At 44.5% G+C, this 8,667-nt stretch overlaps 1 pseudogene; it reads left to right on the top strand.

Annotated features, from left to right (window-relative positions):
* The first annotated feature begins 3,056 nt into the window (after positions 1 to 3,056).
* On the top strand, positions 3,057 to 4,363 carry LOC136525753 (uncharacterized; annotated as a pseudogene).
* The last annotated feature ends 4,304 nt before the right edge of the window (positions 4,364 to 8,667 follow it).

The raw sequence follows: 8,667 nt of genomic DNA, 5'->3' as shown, positions 1-8,667 counted from the left end.
TCTATTTTTTCTTTCAACTGGGCCATTTGATTGTGGAGTATACTTGGCCAAAAATTGATGCCTAATTCCAAACTCATCACACAAATCATCCACTCTTGTGTTCTTGAACTCACTTCCATTATCACTTATCACTTTTATGATGGTTGTTTCAAACTCATTATGAATTCTCTTGATGAATGTCTTGAAGGTTGCAAACACATCACTCTTGTTAACAAGAAAGAACACCCATGTGTATCTAGTGAAATCATCCACAATCACACATCCGTATTTGTTTCCACCAATGCTAGTGTATGTGGTTGGTCCAAACAAGTCTATGTGCACCAACTCAAATGCCTTAGATGTGCTCATTATGCTCTTCTTAGGATGTGTGTTACCAACTTGCTTTCTGGCTTGACATGCACTACATAGCTTATCCTTCTCAAATGTGACATCTTCCAAGCCTCTAACTAAGTCATGCTTGATCAACTTGTTCAATTGTTTCATTCCAACATGACCAAGCCTTTTATGCCATAACCAACACATGCTAGACTTAGTGAGCAAACATGTTGACAATTGAGCTTCTCTAGCATTGAAATCAACCAAGTATAGATTCTCATATCAAAATCCTTTGAATATCAAGTTAGAGTCATCTACACTTATGATATCTACATCATCCATACCAAATATGCACTTGAAACCAAGATCACACAATTGAGCTACCAACAATAGGTTCAAGTTCAAGAGACAACCATTTTTTCTCCCGAGGTTCATGTGCTTGCCGGCACGCTAGTCCCCATTGTATCGACCAACACTTGGTGGTTCGGCGGCTAAGAGGTGTTGCATGAACCTTGTCCACACAATTGGACACCGCAAGAACCTACCCACAAGTGAGGTAACTCAATAACACGAACAATCCACTAGAGTTACCTTTCGGTGCTCCACCGGGTAAGGCACAAGACCCCTCACAATCACCATGATCGGAGCCGAAGACAATCACCAACCTCCGCTTGATGATCCTCGCTGCTTCAAGCCGTCTCGGTGGTGGCAACCACCAAGAGTAACAAGTGAATCCCGTAGCAAAACACGAACACCAAGTGCCACTAGATGCAATCACTCAAGCAATGCACTTGGATTCTCTCCCAATCTCACAAAGATGATGAATCAATGATGTAGATGAGTGGGAGGGCTTTGGCTAAGCTCACAAGGTTGCTATGTCAATGCAAATGGCCAAGAGTATGAGCTAGAGCCAGCCACATGCCTTTAAATAGAGCCCCCAATGTAATAGAGCCATTAGGCTATCACTGCAACCCAACTCGGGGCGACCGGATGCGCCGGACAGGTTGACCGAATGTTGGACCCCTGTGTTTCGGTCGTCTAATGATTGCCACATGTCATCAGCTTCAAATGTTGAGCGCTCGATCTTAACGGCTAGTCTGCTTCGCGCCATGTGTTAAGTTGCGACTGGACGCGCTGCTCAAAGTGACCAAATGCTCCATTGCTGGAGTCCGGTCGTTTCCAATAAGGTTCCAGAGACGGTTTTTCACGACCGAACGCGTCCGGTCACGTTCGACCAGACTCGCCCAGCGTTCGGTCACTCACCCTCTTCTCTATGTGCCGCCACATTAGTAGGACTGGACGTTGAACAGTGTTCAGCCAGAGTTCGGTCACCTACGTCCAGTCTCAGGCCGAGAGTACCACCTTCTTTTATAATTGACCAGACACTGGAACCCCGAGTCTGATCACTTCAAACTCAGCGTTCGGTCACTGTTTGATAGTGAAAAACAACTCCTTTGATTCACCAACTTCTCCACCCTTGCTCAAATGTGCCAACCACCAATAGTATCACCTTGTGCACATGTGTTAGCATTTTTTCACAAACATTTTCAAGGGTGTTAGCTTTCCACTAGATCCTAAATTCATATGTAATGAGTTATAGCATCTAGTGGCACTTTGATAACCACATTTTGATACGAGTTTCACGCCTCTTGATAGTATGGCTATCGATCCTAAATGTGATCACACTCGCTAAGTGTCTCGATCACTAAACTAAAAAGCTCCTATAAATTTCACCTTTGCCTTGAGCTTTTTGTTTTTCCCTTTCTTCTTTTCGGAGTCCAAGCACATGATTATTACCATGGCATCACCATCATCATGTCATGATCTTCATTTGCTTTTCCACTTGGAATGTGCCACCTATCTCATAATCACTTTGATAAACTAGGTTAGCACTTAGGGTTTCATCAATTCACCAAAACCAAACTAGAGCTTTCATAGGTGCAGCTTGAGGAGTGCCTATTGCGTGGAGGATTCTTCTGGTGGACATAAACAGATCCTTATATCTTATTGTTCGATGTTTATTTCAATTCCGTTGTTTAAATTCCACACTCTGAACTTAGTATTGTAATAATGTATTTCTGAGAACTCTTGTTGTATGAAATGGACTAAGTATTGTAAACTTGTTCTCATTATCAGATTCTGGATGAAAAACGTGGATTGTTCGAGTTCTCCCTTAGGGTGTGCTCAACGGAACTGCCTGATATAGCTCACTTTCGAGGTGCTTAGTGTCTAGTGGAAGACGAGCGACTCTAGAAGCGTGTTATTTCGAGTGGTTCTGCCACAAGGAGCAGGCGCCCCCAACACCAACAGTTATGCATCTTCTACAATTGGAAAGAAAAAACTTGTGACAAGAGGTACAATTGTGAATTTGAGATTTAGGCATTTAGCAATTTATTTGAGATGTGATAATTGAGATTTTGCCTGTTGTATATGTGTTGATTTGAAGTCTTTTTTTTCAAGTATGAGTGTTGATTCTGGATCCCACCCAAGTACCCATGAAAGTCAAATTGGTGTGGTTGTGGAATCTAAAGAAATACATCAAGAACTAGTTGTAGTTTCTCAAGTTGAATCAACTGTTGTTAGGCCAGAACAAGCACAAGCCCAAACAGAGCAAGCACAAACACAGGATGAAGAAGAAAGTGCAGGTATTGATCTCATTAGGGAATTTGATGCAAATCTTCATGTTATTGCTGATCCTAGATGTTGAATAGCAATTGATAGATTTCACCCCGACATTAGAGATGATGTTAAGAGGGCTTAGGGGACAAGGATATGATGGAGCCTCAAATATGAGAGGAGAATTCAATAGGCTCCAAAAGCAAATTCATGATGAGGACCCATATGCTTTCTATATTCACTGCTTTGCCCACCAATTGCAATTGGTAATTGTTTCTGTCACGTCTAGTTGTTCATCCTTTGATGATTTCTTCAACTATGTCAGTTTGATTGTCACAAGTGCTAGTTCATTTTGTAAAAGAAAGGATAAGATAATTACAAAACATCGAGAAGAAATTTTGGAAAAATTGGAGAGTGGTCAAATTTTTTCAGGAAAGGGCAAGCACCAAAGGACAAATTTAGTTAGAGCTAGAGAAACAAGGTGGGGTTCTCATTTAACAACCTTAGCTCGTATTGAGACAATGTGGAATTCTGTGGTTAAGGTCTTGTCCATGATTCATGAGGATGAGCGTAATACTAGTCGAGCGGGTGGTTTGGTGCGCAAGATGGAGAGTTTCTCTTTTGTTTTGAATATGAAGTTGATGTTGAAGGTGCTTCGCATTACTAATGAGCTATCTCAGCTGCTGCAAAGAAAGGATCAAAATATTGTTCAGGCCATGTCATTGCTTGTTGATGTGAAAACAAGGTTGATGACTTTGAGAAATGAAGGTTGGGAGTCGTTGCCGTGTTGATACCTAGATGGGGTCGATCAAGGCTAGATGGTAACTTAATCACTCAAGAGCATCATTACCGGGTTGATACTTTCATGGCTGCTATTGATGCTATTATCACCGAGATGGACCATCGCTTCAATGTGGTATCATCAGAGTCACTCGTTTGCTTCTCATGTCTTGATCCAAGAAACTCCTTTTCTAAGTTTGGTGTTGAAATGATTGCTCGATTAACTGGAATATATGAAGAAGATTTCTCTGACTTGGATCGCTCTAATATAAGAGAACAACTTCAGACATTCATCCTTCACATGAGAAGAGTTGAACAATTCAAGGCTTGTCATTATTTTGGAAGTTTGGCCATTCAGATGGTTAAAAGTGAAAGAGACATCACTTTTACATTGGTCTATCGCCTCATCAAGCTAGCATTGCTTCTACCTGTTGCAACTGCCACTGTTGAAAGAGCCTTCTTGGCTATGAATATAATCAAGACAGATTTGCGCAATAGGATGTTCGATGAATGGCTTAATGACTTGATACTCTATTACATTGAGGAGATTTTTAGAGGCCTTGATGGAGATGAAATCAGGAAGACATTTCAAGCCATCAAAAATCGAGCTATTGACTTGCCTAGGCCACTAAGAAGACCTAGACACGATTAGTTCTTTAATAGTAGGCTAGTGGTGTAGTGGTATGTCTTCTCATAACTTTATTATTGCATTATAATTCACATATTACACACTAAGTCACTAACTGATTTTCTCTTCAAATTTACAGGTTTCTTAGCTCTTGGAATGTTGGATTTTGGTCTTTAATTTGGACACTTATTCTTGTTCGGTTGGTCTTTGTTGAATTAACGGACTACTATCTTCAAATCAAAGGTACCATCATCAATCGCTAATTAAATTTGTCATAGATTAGTTGTTGATGTGTGTCCTTGTGTTGTCATTAAAAAGTTGTGTCTACGATGCGACCCACCTAAATTTTTGTTCGAGCTCCGCCACTTATTGCAAGTAAAAAATAAACCAGTTCTTGGCGCTGTGGATCTTTGCATGCATGCACTAGTCTGCCTGTTGAAAAACAACTTTTTATTCGTTGGGCACTGGGCAGTGGGCACACAGCCAGGACGGAGTAGGTACTGGCTTGCAAGAGATTACTGAACTGTAGTACTGTACAGCGTATTAAACCATTCATGAGATTGGACGATCTACCGTACTATGTATAGGTATACAAAGCACAATAAATATACACAAAAATGGTGCTTAGTACTATAGATTGCTGACGCGGCTGTCGTGCATTGTCATCGCAACACTGCTCTTGGGCCTCAGGCGTGGGCCTAGCATTATTCGTGTCAAAAGAGAACACGGGCCTTATTGGAGCAGAAAGGCCTCAGGCGTGGGCCTACTGGCTTGTTCGTGTCAAAAGGGAACACGGGCCTTGTTGGAGCGAAAAGGAGCTGAGAAGAGGCCTGGCCAACGAGAGAGGAAGGCGTAGAGGGAGGAGGCTGCTGGCGCGTGCATGCATGTCAGATAGAATATGTGATTAACTAGAGAGCCGCATTGTCCTTGTTCGTTGCGTGCACGTGTGTTTTAGGTGAACAACGCCAATCTCATTGTGGCATGATCGCTCGTATTATTTTGCTGTTTTTATTTTTATTTTTTGTTGTGGATCGGACTGGGTCTCGACTAATGTTTTTATTATTTGACTTGTGTTGCATGTCACCTTTCACAAAATTCAGTTGGCTATATATTTGCATGTGGATTTCGGACATCACATGTGCGCATCGTGTTATGTATATGTGGACAGCTTATGACCTTATGTTGTTATGTTTATTAGGGTCAGATCTGTGATAAGTTACAAAAAAACTCTAGGTGGTCAAGAAAAATGATCATACAAGTTTGTTTTGATGACAACTCAAAGATACACATATAATGGCACATAAAACATCAAGTACTCATAGGACAAACCCACATATATAGCACAACATAACTTTGAGCAACCTAACTAAGAACATTTAATTTGTCCAAGTCCATGGACACAAATCAAGTTATGATTGTCCAAGTCCATGGACACAAAATACTAAGCTCTCACATGACTCATTCGATGCTTCGTATCCTCTATCTTCCATTTCTTCCTATGAGCCTCACAAGGTGCCCTCACCTTAGGCTCCTCCAATAAATTGCTTCGACAAGAGAAATGCTCCCATTTGCATGTCTAACCCTCCAAATGAAATTTATCAAACCATAGTAATATTGAGAGGTGAGAATGGAACTATACACTATCAACTAGGCCAAGTCTGTAACTCACCTAGAAATCATCGTATGGATTGCCATAGTAGTATCCATAACCAGGATCTAACTGAACCACCCCCTTTTACGAGCCTTGATCCCACACATCCATGTAGGGTATCATAAACTATGGCATGGACAACCAATTAACCGAGCCGCAAACTCGGCCACATCAAGCTCAGACGGCTAATGCGACTTCGGGCCATATATGTACTCCTGAAAATCATACAATGGCCATCCATCCTGCATAGCACAATCAACGGTCAAACATTGAACCAATGAAAAGGGCAATAATTACAAATGATTTGTTTAGGTTAGAGGGGAGCACTTACATTTGACCTCAACCGAACTGAAAGACCGAAATAAAGTCATCACCGAGGATTACTGTAAGACCCTCGATGTTACACTGCACATTTTTGCCAAAACATTGCATGTGCATCATGTTTATATGATAGTGTATGAATTATAGAGTGTAAATCAATTTATGTGACTCGAAACGATCATCGGAAACGCAAAACGAATGTTATGTTTCATGTCGCGTTATATCACTTAGGGTTCTAAATGAATTTTTATTGAACGAAAATGCTATAGAACGCATACCCAACACTTTAATAAAGTTTGAGGCACAAACGTCGTAGGTGGTGGTGAAATACTTGCGGTCGAGAACAGGGTTCGCTAGATAGCATAGTTGGTAGCTTGGAAATTGAAGTTGACGCGAATCTGAACAAAAACTTAGTCGATTTTCGTAAATCGGAAAATGGTTCAACGAAGCTAAGTTCGACAATTTTTATAGGGGAATCGGGTTAAGCAGTGGCACGGTCTTAAGCTTGGTTTTAGTAGCTTGATACCCCATCTCGAACGTAAAATAGTTGGTTTAGCATTTAGATCATTGAGTGGGATTTTTGAGCCGCTTTAAAAAGTGTGCAAGTCATGTTTTGAACGATGCCAGCGCTTGGGCGCGGTCACCCAGCTGGCTCTCGGCGTGCTATGCTAGACCGCCCGTCGCGCATGCGCACGCACGCCCGTGTGCGTGGCTCCATGCTGCTGGCCATGGCCACCGTTGTCGCGCTCTTGCGCATGTTCACACACGCACGTGCATCGCGCCAGCAAGCCTAGCTGGTCTGCCGCCGTCACGTCCGCCTGCGCCATGCTGCACACCGTTGCATCGCGCTATGCACCCAGTCGTGCTGCGCTTCGATCGTCCCTGCCACGCGGCCACTGCTGCCATTGACCTTCATAGCTGCACATGCGTAGGCCTGCCCGCCTAACTTCGCCATCATGTTCGCGCTTGACGCCATGCCATGTTGTTGCCTCCCCGAACCAGTGTTAGTCTCTACAGCGCGCCGTGCCATGCACCGTCATCTTGCGGGTCGTGGCGTTGTGGTCGCACATCACCGTGTTGGACTCGTACGCGCCGTGGAGTCTTCCCCGTTGTGCTATCGTCCGTCCCCAATTAGAAATTTGCGCCACGCCAAGCCGCCGTCACATCGCCTGCAATGCCATCGCGTCGGCCGAGTCGCACTAAGATAAACCGCAGAGCTTGGACCTACTCTCATAATTGTGCATGTCTAGAGGTCGAGTGGGAGTCCAGCTTCGCACCGAGCTTGCCACTGTTGCCGCCGTACGGTGATGGGGTTTCAATTGGAGTTTTCCCCCACCGTCGATCACCTTAAGTCCGAACACCGTCGCCCATCCAATTGGCCTTGCATAGTCCACCTCCGTCCAATTAGCCGTGCACCCAACTAGCTCTGGTAGTTAGCTCACGATTGGAGTCGTTCTGATGAGCCATCATCTTCTAATGAGGTAATGCAGAGCTTTTCCCCTACGGCGGTCCGCCATGGCCGTCGAGGCGGGTGCTCGGCCAGGATGTCACCCCTTGCTCCTTTGTCTCAATTGAGTAGGGCTTTTGCATCTCCTTGAATGGTTTGCCTCGCCCGTGCAGTGACTTCACCGGTGGAGCAGCAGGTCGCCGAGGACGTTGCCGCACTTGCCATGAACCAGAGTCATCCCGTGCTCATGGCAAACCACCTTGTCGAGCCCCATGACTTTGTCTTGTCTACCCTATGTGTCTCTGGTGAGGCCCTCTTGCTCCTAGGGTAGGTGGTTGAACCGGTTGATATCTAGGTCACCGGTACGAATTCGCTGCCGCCGGTGAACTGGTGTTGATGTCGTTCCTGTGGCTAGCGCAATTGGGTGCAGTAGTGAGTCAAATAGGACTTCTATATGGTTGCTCGTAGTCAGTAGATGGATACAGGGTAGCTGTAGAGGTGTTGGGCTAGGTACATTCACCGGTGCCGGTGTTGCCATGGCCAGACCCCGCCGTGGCGCATGGCCACGCTGTCGTGCTGCACCATTTGTGGCATGTGAGACCTCGATCGGTTGTGCTTCACTCATAGAGTGCTAGGGAGGTGTTGGTTGAGGCCGAGGAGGTCTGTGCTCGCCGCCATTTGGGTCGGAGGTGCCACGGCTGTTAGTAGTTCAGGGTAGGGACCTTGGAAAACATGAATTCGAGTAACAGCAGGGTGCTAGATGTGAAGACCGTGACTCAGTTAAATAGCATTCGAGTGAGCTTCACGAATAGGAAAGATAACAAGGACTCTTTAGCAAAAGAACCAGCTCCCGTGTGGGCTCCGTCGTGGGCCATGTTGCGTGGGTCGTGTCCGCACGCCGTGTGCGTG

The sequence above is a fragment of the Miscanthus floridulus genome, chromosome 19, assembly GCF_019320115.1.
Source record: "Miscanthus floridulus cultivar M001 chromosome 19, ASM1932011v1, whole genome shotgun sequence".
NCBI lineage: Eukaryota > Viridiplantae > Streptophyta > Magnoliopsida > Poales > Poaceae > Miscanthus > Miscanthus floridulus.
The sequence above is the reverse complement of the archived record's forward strand: the minus strand, read 5'-3'. Positions and strand labels throughout refer to the sequence as shown.